Genomic DNA, 13,437 nt, shown 5'->3' with positions numbered 1-13,437 from the left:
AAATATATTCATACTTCTTTGCATTATATAACTTCATTTTTATTTCATACCTTTAGTTATGTTATTTTACCTTCTTTTTCAATTACCTAAGTATACATTTTATTTTCCACTTCTCTCATCACTTCATTTTATTAATTCCATTCTGCAAAATTATTCCCTTTATGTCATTCTGTTTATATTTTCTATACTTATTGGTTGTTATCTTGTTCTGTTCTTAACCCTGATGAAGGCTAGAAACTCTAGCCGAAACGTTGGCACGATTAAATAAGTTACACCAACTTATTTGTGTTTCATATTGACCGCACCCCCAACCATCTTCTCATCGTACAATAATTACAATTATTTAAAAAAAATTATAGCATGAACAAGTAAATAAATAAAAATTACACCATATCCCTATATATTCTGTATATTTTATCACAACTTTCTGAATGATTTATTATAAAATATTATGATAATCATTTAACCAAATCGTTCGGCGTTGTCATGAAAATACTTTTAACTATTTTTACAGTAAATTCAGACAGGCCTAAAAGATAAAAAATCGTCAGTACGATAATTTATTAAATGTTATTTTTTAATAAAATTTAAATAAAACTTTATTTAATTAAAGAAAAAGTTTAAATCGTGGTTAAAATGATTTTGTATTCTTTCTATTTATAATATATATTCGTAAATTTTAATTTACGGATATAATTATTAAATAAATCGGTATATGTTTTCGATTTACACGAACCGAGGATTTAGGTTCGTGTATTGAACAGTGTACAAACCTAGACTACACCAGGTCAAGATCAACCAGTCTGGCCAGGGTGTGATAGTACACAACTATTAACTGCTAACACAGGGTTACTAGATCTACGGGTGTTATCCTTGTCCTATCTTAGTAACCAGCATATTACATAACCTCACGTGTAGGTACCGTTCATCAAACAGAGAATTTTCTCTTGTTTATTGGTGTAGAATTCTATTATATCTGCCCATAATTAATTCTCCAACTGATCATATCACATAGTTTGACCATTGCACCAATGCTCAAAAGATTAATTGCAGAGTGAGAAAGTACGCAATCAAATGATTTTTTTCGAATAAAGAATTTCTTAACTGCGATTATAATAGATTATGATAATTAAAAGTACAGTAAGATCTCAAATCACAAGATACGTGGTCTTTTATACCTGATATGATTTAAAATTTTTAAAAATAGATGCTCTTTCGACAGGTCGAAGAGTAGACAAGAACATAATACATTTGAAAAGATATTTTTATTCCGTAATGCTTATTTAAATTCAATGACTATCATTATTTTTTTGTATTTATCATAAAATTAATTATTACAATTATTAAATGAAAATAAAAAAAAGAAAACTAAACTAAGGCCATTTCCCCAAACGTATGCCTGGTGTTCTGCAAGCCATTTTTGCCATTTTCTCAAAATTTTACAAAAAAAAAAAGATATATATTAAAATAGCAAATATGAAGTGCTTTCTAGAATTTATTTTGATCTCTTATTTCTTCTTTTCTTAGATATTGATCGTGCCATATTTTTTTTATTTCTGTTCTCCATGGGTGAAACATTTAGCCCATCAAGGATACTGAGAAAATATTTTAGATCAATAAATGTGCTGTGGCAAAAATGTTTGGGAACCACTGAACTAAATTTAAAAAAGAGAAATATTTAGAATTACCGTAACCTAAATATTTAATTTACTTCACAGAAGGGTATGATTAACATTAACTAGAACAAATTCACATATATTTTTTTATATGGAATAGTTTAATTTTTTTCTTGCTCCATGTACATCTTTTTATTTCACTAATACAACTCATTTATTGTGATTATAGTTACAAGATAAATTATGAAATGGACTAATGAAATCTAAATTAAGATTTTAAAATGTAATTAATTTAATTTATTTTGATTTGGAAATTCAAATTAACTCTGCTGAAATTATTTAAAAACATAAAAATAAAAAAAAGTTATGATTGGGAGTTTAAAAATAAAGCACACAGTAAATTAATAACTTATCATGCCTACTGACGTTTTCGTATAATTTGTTGACCTTCTTTGAGGCTAAATAAAGTGAAAGTTTTGGTCCAAGTATGAGGGTGTTTTGAAAAGTTTCCGACCTAACAAAAATACAAGACAATTTTTCTGATTTTTTTTTTTTTTTAATTTTCAACATAGTCTCCTTGTTTCACTTATTGAGTGTACTAATTAAGGGAGATACCTTAATCAATGACGGTGAGAAATATAGATGAATGAGACAAGAAATATTTATCCCACCTGATGATGAAGATGATATAAAGGGTGGTCTGAAAGGTTTCCAACCAAATAAAATTACATGAATTTTTTTTTTTTCAACCCAGTCTCCGTGTAACACTACACACTTCTCCTAGCGATGTTCCCATCTCTGTAACCCATCCAAAAAGTACTTGGTGTTTTTCTCGGCAGAATCATTGTTCACGAAGGCGATTGCCACTTCATTTGACGAAAATCTCTGTCTTCCAATTTTTAGATGAGGGGACAAAAAGAAGTGGCTTGGTGAGTAAGGTGGATGGTCAAGCAGTTCAAGCCGTTATTTCTGAATTTTAGCCATGGCAACCCCTGAGATTTGAGACGGTGCGTAGTCTTGGTAAAACAGGCTTACTTTTTCTGCAAATAGGGCCGTTTTTTCGCAAGTTCTGCCTACAGCAAATGTTTTTTTCCTTTTTGAAGATAGTCGATTAAAATAACTCCATGACTATCTCCAAAAAACAGTCGCCATCACTTTCCCTGTCGAGAAAACAATTTTTGCTTTTTGTGAAGACGGTTCTCCCTTTGCAGTCCACTATTTTTGTTTCGGGCGTATAATGATGTATCCAAGTTTCATCTACAGTAATTAATCAGGACCAAAACTTGCATTTATTGCGCCAACAGAGCGTTGGAAATGTTCATTCCAACACATTTTTGGTCTAACATGAGCAAACACGGCTCCCACCGTGTGGACAGCTTTCTCATATCTTTACAGAGATGGGAGCATCGCTAGAAGTGTGTAGAGTACAAGCAGACTATGTTGAAAAATAAAAATTTAAAAAAAATGTCTTGTATTTTTGTTGGATTAGAAACTTATACAGACCATCCTCGTATATAACTTTTGGAACATATGAAAGATCACGTTTTTGAATGTATATAGAGTTTATTGAAGTGAAAATGTTTAGAGTTTAGAGAATTTTATAATAAAACTTTGTACATCACAATAATGGAGAAAGAAATACTTTATTCATTCATGCTGGCCAAATACATCAGGTTGCTACATTACACAGCATACTGATCAATCCGTGACATATTAATCCTCCTCCAGTGCTTCTCCTTCGCCTGTATTGTTTTTACTTTTATATTGGCAAAATTCAAATCTTCCACAATCATAGGTAATATGTAATAGTGATCTGATATATGGCATCAATAAAATAAAAAAAATGAAATACATAAATAAATAATAGTGAAACAACAGTAGATCAAACTAAATCTATTTGCAACTATTCTAACACTCAAATTCTCAATGAGGAGTCCATTTCATAAAGAATTTGAATATAGAGTAATATTATAGAACTGATTTGTACGAAATGTTTATTGAATGAAGACAAAATTGTCACAAAAAAAGGGAAAATTAAAAAAAGAAGGAAATATGAAAAATATGTCTATTCTTAATTCTTTTCTGTCTTTCAACGGTCTTGAATTTAATTTAATGGTTTCCTCATCTTCCAAAACATCCGCATACCGAAGCACAAATATTTCAATCCCTTTCTCAGCGCAAATTACTTTTTTAATTACACATTCCATAGATAAATTAAATAAAACCGGAAAAAGGAAAACTGAACAGATTTAAACTTAATAAATCTAAATATTTATTGAGAGGTAACAACTTTTTGTTGATTAATAATACAATGTGTTACGATGAAGGGTAGTAGTTATTTAGGTAGGGCTGTAAGTGTCTATACATGCATTCATATATATTATAGAAAAGAATAGTTATAATATTAAAAATCAAAATAAATAATTTTGATTAAAAAATCAATAATAATAATAATAAAAATAATACATATAAATCACAAAATGCAAACAAAAATAGATGGATAAATTTCATAATTGACAAAACGTAAACAACCAAAGTAAAGTTATATATATAAGAAAATTAATCATTTCGAATTCATTCATACCTTTATCATAACTTTTCTGTATATAAGATCTACTATTTATCTTATAAGTGTGTCGCGATCAACTTGTCATAGGAGTAGTGTAAGTGGAAAGAAGGGGTATGAAATGCATACTATGTTTTAGTATCAGGTGCATTCCAGCGAGGTATGGGTGGAAAAATAATATATATATATGTTCAAAACTAGTTTTTATTTTTTAAATCACTTATTAAGTTTTCGAGGTTTAGGCTCATGAAGAAAGGCTCAACTTTTGATAGCTGCATTCCGTACATGCGTTACCTAAACAATTCCGATTTTTGCTAACTTAAATTCCAATTTAATTTTTTATCAACTGTAATATATAGGTTGATGTTCTATTTGAAGGTAAATATTAAAAAGTCCCTATAAAGCTGCACATTTAGGCTAATAATTTTATTTCAATATTTCACTTTCGCGTTGTTTTTTTTTGGGGCCAAAAAAATGCACCATGAAAGAATAACATGAATACTTTTTGCTAATCTATCAATAGCTCGTTGAGTATAAATCGTTCTAAAATAGAGATATATGGCTTATCTACCTAAAAAAAACAATTATTTACAATTAAAAAATTATTTAAAAAGCCAAAAAACTCACATCCAGGGGAATTAAAAGAACATGGATAATAATTACCTTTTAATCCATATAAAATATGTCTGAAACTATTGCTTGAAACTTTTGTATTCTACAATCGCTTCAAAGTCCATGGTGGTTCATGAAGTTCCACTTCCAGTTGCCGACAGTTAAAGGAGCAGTGACCTACAACCTGGGAAACCCAACCTCAACCCGAAGACTGAAGCCCAGACTGCTGTAGGACATTCTTTTATAAATTTTAATAAATAAAAATTAATTCATAGTCACACTACCTTTATTTTACTTTTTATTATTACTCATTTTATTTATTCATTATTATTATTTTTATTGTTTTTTTTTCTATTTTATTCTCTCGTCCCTTTTTCAAATTAACTTGTTTCTTTTTACTATTAGAGGGCAATTGTTTGTTTTATTTAAGTGTACCAATATCATTATTTTTTGTTATTAATTTTACTTTCCTCTTTTATTAAGAAGCATTATTTTTTCTTCTTTTAATAATAACATTGTTTATAGTTAGGGGTGTCTTATGTACGAGACTATACCCCCCATAATCAACTGTTAATATATATATATATATAATATAACGGTTATATCAACCATGTAAGGCCCAACAGGCCTATCAGGTATAAAATAAAATGAAAAAAAAAAACTCGATACATATATAGCTATACAGAGATAGCTATCTATGTATACATGTATCGGTTATCTGTATGTATCTCGTACATACAGATAACCGATTTTGTTCTTATTTCCATCGAAGAATAAAAATGTAGATATTCCTCTTACGTAGAAATAACGGTCAACTTGAAGTAATAAGGAAAGAAATAAACTTGGAACAGATGGGGGGAGCAGAATGAGGATAAACTTGAAAAGGCGACTACAAATGATTCCATGAAATGAGGAAAATTAAAAATTCTTAAAATGTTGAGTGGTGATATATATAAAAGAAGAAAGAGACACCAACTCATCCTAATTAAGCTGTAGGTGAAGGGAGGCAGCCTATTGGAGAGAAGAGGGGGTGTAGCAGTAGATGCCTACTCAAATTAGAATGTGGATCAAAGGGAGGAATCCGGACTACTTGAATTAGATTAAAATTTCCAACTTCTAGCCCAGCCCTATACCTTCCACTATCTCTGCTACTTTGAGTTCTTTTCCACAGGTCAAGGGGAAAATTTAATTTTATGACAGTTGAGATTCTCATGAAAGATAATTAAGAGACTGTATGAGACAGTAAAGCATTTTTGTGCTGTACCAGGACACACAAATTAATATTTAATTCTTGTAGATAGTTATGAAATTATTTTATTTTGTCCTATATTCAATGTTTTTTAATTCATATTAGCTCCCTAACACAGTCCCATATTGTATTTTATTTAATTTACTAATGGAAAGTTAATTTTTATAAAAGGCTATGAAGCAGTTTTTTTATGAAATAATTTAATTATATAGTCGACTTTATTCTTTTTTTTTTATTAACGTATATACCAGATATCATTCCTTCCATTATAAACTCTCTAACCACCCAAACCCACTAGTTTCTAACCTTGCTTCCTCTTCCATTCCTGACAATCCTCTGAGGCGCCTGAAAAGAAGATGGCCACGAGACCTGCTAATGTAAAACGTCATTAGAGTGTTATTCTACACGCCTGTAACACTCCATTTTAACTGAATTAAAATTTACTAAATGTATTATAATGTACAGTTGTAAATAGCAATAAATAAATTAAACAAAAAAATTAACGTATATATTGAGAGTTGCTTTCAATGTATATACATCTCTTTAATTGGTTTATATATTTTTCAAGACCTCATTGGTAAGAGAGATATCAACTGGGCTTCCTAGTTGATATCTCTTCAATTATAATTTTAGTAGTAACAGGCGATGAATAAATATATACAAATATACGATGACCAGAAAAATGAATAAAACAAAGGGATGAGTATGGTAGTAGACACCGAATGCTGCTCTCACTATATGCATAAAATAAAAAACATACAACATTAGATTATCTGAGGTACCTAACATGAATAGAATGAACAATTTTTTTTTTTTGCATATGTTCGACTAATTCTAAATCACACTAAAACAGTCAACTTAATACAAAATAAAATTATTTCATATGTAAACTGTTCCATAGTCAACTTCAAAAATTAAAAATCCAATTTTGTCCCATAAAAATGAAATAAAATATGAGACTCTCTGTGCTAGCTAACATAAATAGAATAAAAGGATTTTCAGCATATGTTTAACTAGTCTTAAATCAAACTAAATTTTATCAACTCTGGTTTTTATTAATTGAATGTTGAATATATATAAAGGAGTGGAGTAAATCAGTGGTACGGCAATGTGCTTCTAACACCAAAAACCCGGATTCGAAATAGGCTATGACAGATAATTATTTATTCTGTTATGGTAGCCGTGAGCTAACCCAACGTGTTATACTTTCTTACAAAGTACTGCACCCCTAACTCTACATGTCTTGTACCAGTATATATATATATATATATATATATATTACACAATTTCATATTCCTCTTCTTCTTCAATCTGCATTCTTTTTGGAACTCTTCGTCGGCACATCACTTCTATTTTACGAACTGGAATGAACAACAAGCGAACATGATGAAGTGACAGTCAAGATTTACGTAAAAGGTTGATGAAAATCTAACTGAAAGTCTTGTCTGCTACAGCCCTGGAAGGGTCAGGAATTACTATTTTTTGAACAATGGATGTGCAGGCAGATGATTTCTTTATAATCATGCACAACGTTAGATTTCTCCTCATAATGGTAATCGCTTTATAGATGCTGGGTGGACCAGAAGGACTTCCGTACCCACAGGGTTGACTCACGGCCACAGTGGCAGAATAAATAATTATCTATCACAGCCGGATTCCAACCCGGTTCCTTGTAAGTAGCACAGTGAGCTACCCTCTTCCCTTTATAGATTGATAGTTGCAGTATAAACCGTAACAGTTAACGAAAATGCTTTATTAGACAAGAAAGGAAAACTTCCATTAATGATTTATATTTCTAGTAAAAAATATCCCAAATATTTCTTAAAAATAAAAGTGTTATGAATTATTTGGGAGCGTCCTTTGAAAGTCAGTCTCTTTGTGTACTCGCTTTTAATTACGCTTCTGGATTTTCGTCGAAAAAAAACACACCATTAAAATGAGAGATTATTAAATCGATTAAACCTATATTTAATAAAAATTTGAGATTGTTTTGATACTTCATTTATTCTCATATCTTGGTCAATATAGTTTGTTATATATATACATGTAAATGTAAGTTACAATATTAAATAACAAAGACTATAAAATCATGTTAGAAAAGGTTTTTTTATATGTTTTAAAAGCTAATTGAGAATAGAGGAAAATTGGTGTAATATACTGAGTTTAATCAAAATGGTTCTAGCTTTTTTTTAGAAAAATGTAAAATGGAATCTCTTAAGTGGCACTACCGGTTAGTTCCTTTTATCGGAAAAGTAGTTGTAACATTCTAATCATACACATGACCTGGATATATCTTATGTTTATATAAATCAAAACTAGCTAATACAAATAAGTTACATCGAGTCGCCGACATGAGCTCGTAAAAGATGCTAAAGCACTTATACAAGTTATCGCCAATGGTCATCTCCAATATATAGGATTGAGTATGGATACCATTTGGCATCGAATATAAACTGTTAGGGGATATTGGGGCGAAATTCGATAAGGAGGGAGAAGGTATAAAAAATATAAATAAATAAAAGTAAAAGACAAGGTTTGGTGGGAAGAAGGGGGAGGGGGGTAGGTGCAATATATTAGGGGTCCCAGCGCAGGCTCCTCATACAAATGGACCGCTTTAGGATTGGGCCCGGGCTATCTGTAATCCTTAACCACAGTCACCCCCGCCCTCGTCTTTGGTAATTTCTTTTGCATTTTGTTAAAAAGCAGACCTTGGAAACGATTGTATCAGCTTTCGATAACAGTTTCAGTATAAACACACATCTATGAATCACAATTAAAAATAAGCAGCTCTTATGGAATTCTAATAAAAGGCTGAATAAATCTAAATAGAGAGAAATGTTTTGTTTAGCCATGAAACAAACATATTGGACATATACAGCACAAATATTTATACTACAAGAGCCCAAGAGGAAAAAAAAGGCAGTTATCTCACCCCAATTTTTGATTACTTTCATGAAAACTATGTATAATTACTAGTCAAAATTCATGAGTCTGTCAAGTATAGGTAGGGGGAATAAAAAATGGTGGCTGTTTCAAACCGATAAAAAAAACTAATTTTTCATTCCGAGCTCTATACCTCAAAAAGTAGGAACATCTCAAGAAAACCTAAGAGACGTCATTTAAAGAAGAGCAAGTTTAGTAAGATATGAGCCCTAATAAAGTTATTTACGTTAAATAGTTTTCGAGATATAGCTTTTTAAAAAGCAACATTTCATAAAAATGTTGTATGGGACATACTGAAAGATCAGTAATTAGTGAATTTATTTTGAAAAATCTATATTTCAAAAACCATTTGACGTGTCGATGTCAATTACCACTCAAATCAAAGCTAGTTTAATGAGGTATAAAATATTTTATGATTTTTATCTTCGTAGGAATAATAGTTAACATGAAATTTGCTAAAATAAGTTGATTTATAGTTGTTCGGCCAAATTTATATTTATATGTGAATATTATAAAAACCACTACCCCTACTAAGTTGAGTGTCATAAACAACAGTACGACTAATGGTTTCTGAAATAATTTTTTTCATAAATCAAATTTATTGTCCGAACAACTATAAATCAATTTATTTTAGCAAATATCATGAAAACTACTATTCCTACGAAGGTAAAGGTCATGAACTACTTTATAGTATATTAAACTAGCTTTAATTTGAGTGCTATTCAACATCTGTACATCACATAGTTCCTGAGATATAGATTTCTAAAAATAAATTAACTAACTACTAATCTTTAAGTAAGAAATTTTGCTATTTAAAAAGCTATATCTCGAGAATTATTGGACGTAAATAGCTCTTTTAGGGCTAATATTTCAGTAAATTTACTCTTCTTTAAATAATGTTCTCTTAAATTTTCTAGTATCGTTGGTATTTCTTAAGATACAGAGCTCCGAATGAAAAATAAATGTTTTTTTAAGGTTTTAAAGCAGCCGCCATTTTTTAATCCCCCTGTATATTGTTGGCAGACTCATCAATTTTGACTAGTAATTATACATAGTTTTCATTGAAGTAATAAAAAATTGGGGTGAGATAACTGCCTTTTTTTTTTTCTTCCCGGCTCTTGTACTATTACACGATACAACAAAATATCACATTTTTTTTTTTTAAACTATAAACACTTATGATAAAGTATACAAGAAAGTAATAGTATAGAATGGAGATACGAATTGTCATTTGTAAATTTTGATAGAGCTCTTAACCAATATAGATTTTGCATTTGTTCGTTCCAGTAAATGGTATATGGTAAATGATACAGCATTATACTCCTCTTCTTGCCCACTTGACACTAATGGACTACAATCACTAATACACAATCAGAAGTTTCAAAAAAACGCCGAAGTATCTAAAAAACTAATTCAACCAACTTAAAAAAAGTACTCCAATATTTCAAAACAAATGCCTTACTTTTGTCAACAAGTATATTAATACACATTATCTATTGTATTTATTCATGTTTTATATTTGTTGTATATATTTAATAATTATATAAAAATCATATAATACAAATGATATTTACATTAACCCCCTTAACTTGCACACTCGAGACAATTCGTGCGGCATCGAATTTTATGCTGCTATAATTTTTCACACTAGGATATAATCGAGAATAGAAAATAACAATGTTGTGATAATAAAATAAATAACAATGATTTATTCTCTGTAATAATCTTCTGTATATAGCTTCAGCCTCTGTTTACATAGGGAGGTATTATGACCGATATCCAAAGTCAAAAATTAAAATGAAAATTTTGATTATTTTTGTATTATTCTTTTTGCCAAGACAGTGTTCTAAATTTTTTTGGCCAGTTTTAAAAAAAAACTGTGCGTAAAGGGGTCAATAATTCTTAAGATAAGAAGATGAGCTCGGTTTTAATGATAAATGCAATACTAAACTCAGAACAATGCGACATTTTTGCGAAACTCATCTACGATCATAATCTGCGATATTGTAGCGACTCTATCTCATAGTTTGAATTAATTAATTAAACTCTATCTGAATAATGACTAATATTCTAGATTAATCAAACTATATTCCGTATAGCATATATCAATTATTAACGAGCTTCTGTACTAATAAACCCTTATTAAATAAACTATTATACAAAATATAACCAGAGGGCGGTCCGTAGCTCAGGTGGTTAGACGCAGGTCTATAAATCTGAGATCTGCGGGCGGCGCCGGTTCGAATACGGTCAGGGGCGTTGACTTTTTTCATTGAGTGGCAGTCCAACAAAATGAAAATCTTGACTCCCCATCATGGAGAAGATGCCCAAGATGTTTTAAAACACTTCGGAGATTTATCGAAAATAGATTGGGACGTTACGAACAAGGGGATTTTAGGTGTCATGAAGTTTACAATTAAAGAAAGTGTACCTATTTCGTGCCAAATCTGCAACATATGAAACATAATGGTATTTATGAATAACTTTATAAATGATATTATTTGCAAAATTTTAGATTTTAATGATTGGATAGGAGGGGAATCAGAGTCACATTGTGGTCCGTAAAGAAAAAGAACCTTCTTCTTGCAAGGATCACTAATTGAAAAACTTCCATAAAATTGTTTCAACACAAGTGACCATGTATTGCCTTGACATATTGTTTAATGTGTGTTGGCCTCACCTTTGATCAAAGGTTTGTGTTATCGGGATGGGAGGCAGGATATCAAATATGAAACAAGGACTTTTTTTTTCATAACTTACGGCAAGTGTCGAAGGAATCCCCCAATAAGAGATACAGTGGCACATCACATGAACCATAAGATATTTAATTACATTCCTACCCTGAGAGGGATTAACGTCAACGGGAACATAGCAGGTGCTGGAGCCTGCGTCTGTCGTCTCAATTATCCTACACGTGACCTTATATTGGACCGACCCTCCTACCTGTCTTCGTTTGGACGATTGAATTCTTTCAGTTCACAGTTCCAGCCGATCAATAGGTTCTTTGGAGGGTGAGTAGCGTTAAATGTGTTTAGTTAACTGCAACAATTGCCTTGTCATTATTGCGTTTTAAGCCTGTTCTGGATGGTCTTGTTGGGTCTGTATGTTTTCGCATTAAGAAGATTCAGAAAAAATAGAACTTTTCATTCAAATCAGTCGGGTGAAAATATAATTTTAAAAAAATTGCTTTATTTACTTCTTTGGCTAAATTTTTTCGATAATCATTCCCTGAAAAGTATGTTATACTTGATATTACAGTCATAGTCATCTATTAGTCATCTATAAATCACTGTAGTTTCAAATCTGAGTATGAACAGTAAGAAAAATTGAATTATTTCATTAATTAATAAGTAAAACAAATTTCGAAATAAATACAAAAACAAACATTTTTTACTGGTTATTTAACTGTATCCAGTGGCTTTCACAGCAGTAACTAAATTGAGAGAAAAGCACTGGGATTTCCTGGAGTCCTGCTTTGCCATCTACTTATAAATCTGTTTAAAACCTATTTATTTTTCATATTTAACTATAATTTTCTTTACCTTTTAATTGTCACTTCCCATTCACTACAATAAATTAGTAAAGACTACAATAATCAGACCAATTTGGACATATGGAATTGAGCTCTGGGGCTCCACCAAACCATCAAATACTTCCCGCATCCAATCGTTACAATCCAAAATCCTACGTAAAATCCTTGATGCTCCTTATTACGTCACAAATAAACTCATTCACAAAAACCTTAACATCCCATTCGTTGCAGATTTGACCCAAAACAGATATGCGTCTTTTCATTCCAAACTCCTTAACCATCCTAACCCATTAATTCTTAATCTTTCATCCTTAACAATCCCTGATAATCCTCCGAGGCGTCTGAAAAGAAGATGGCCATGGGACGTTCTAATTTAAATTAATGTTTGAAGTACCACCACTGGGTGGTTCCTTCCCAAGATTTTCAAGTGTATATGAAACATACTACATATTTACCTATTGTATTATTTAGTACAGTTGTAAATTACATTAAATAAATAATTTAAAAAAAAATTTTTAATTGTTAATTATTTTTTAAATTATTAAATATATCGATTTACATATGTTTATTATATGTAATGAAGTATTAATATTAATATATTATACAGAGTGTTCAAGACTCGATTGACATGAATTAATTATTTATTTTAATTAAGGTTTCCATAAGATAGTACAAAAATTGTTCCATGTATATTAATAATATTGGTCCAATTAGGATCTATCTAGGGAATCAACTATTATTCAAATGATCAATTATGTTCGATGGTGTACAGCTTTCAAATTATAATAAAAAATTAAAAATTAAAAACAACCATCCTAAATTTTATAATCTTATGAAACATTGAAAGGTGAAATTTTCACTTTACATTCGCCTTTGATTGTTGTTGTTGATTGTTGCTTAAAGGCGTAAAACCCTCTGG

This window comes from Halyomorpha halys, unplaced genomic scaffold (genome assembly GCF_000696795.3).
Source record: "Halyomorpha halys isolate HHAL.00 unplaced genomic scaffold, Hhal_1.1 Scaffold203.1, whole genome shotgun sequence".
NCBI lineage: Eukaryota > Metazoa > Arthropoda > Insecta > Hemiptera > Pentatomidae > Halyomorpha > Halyomorpha halys.
The sequence above is the reverse complement of the archived record's forward strand: the minus strand, read 5'-3'. Positions refer to the sequence as shown.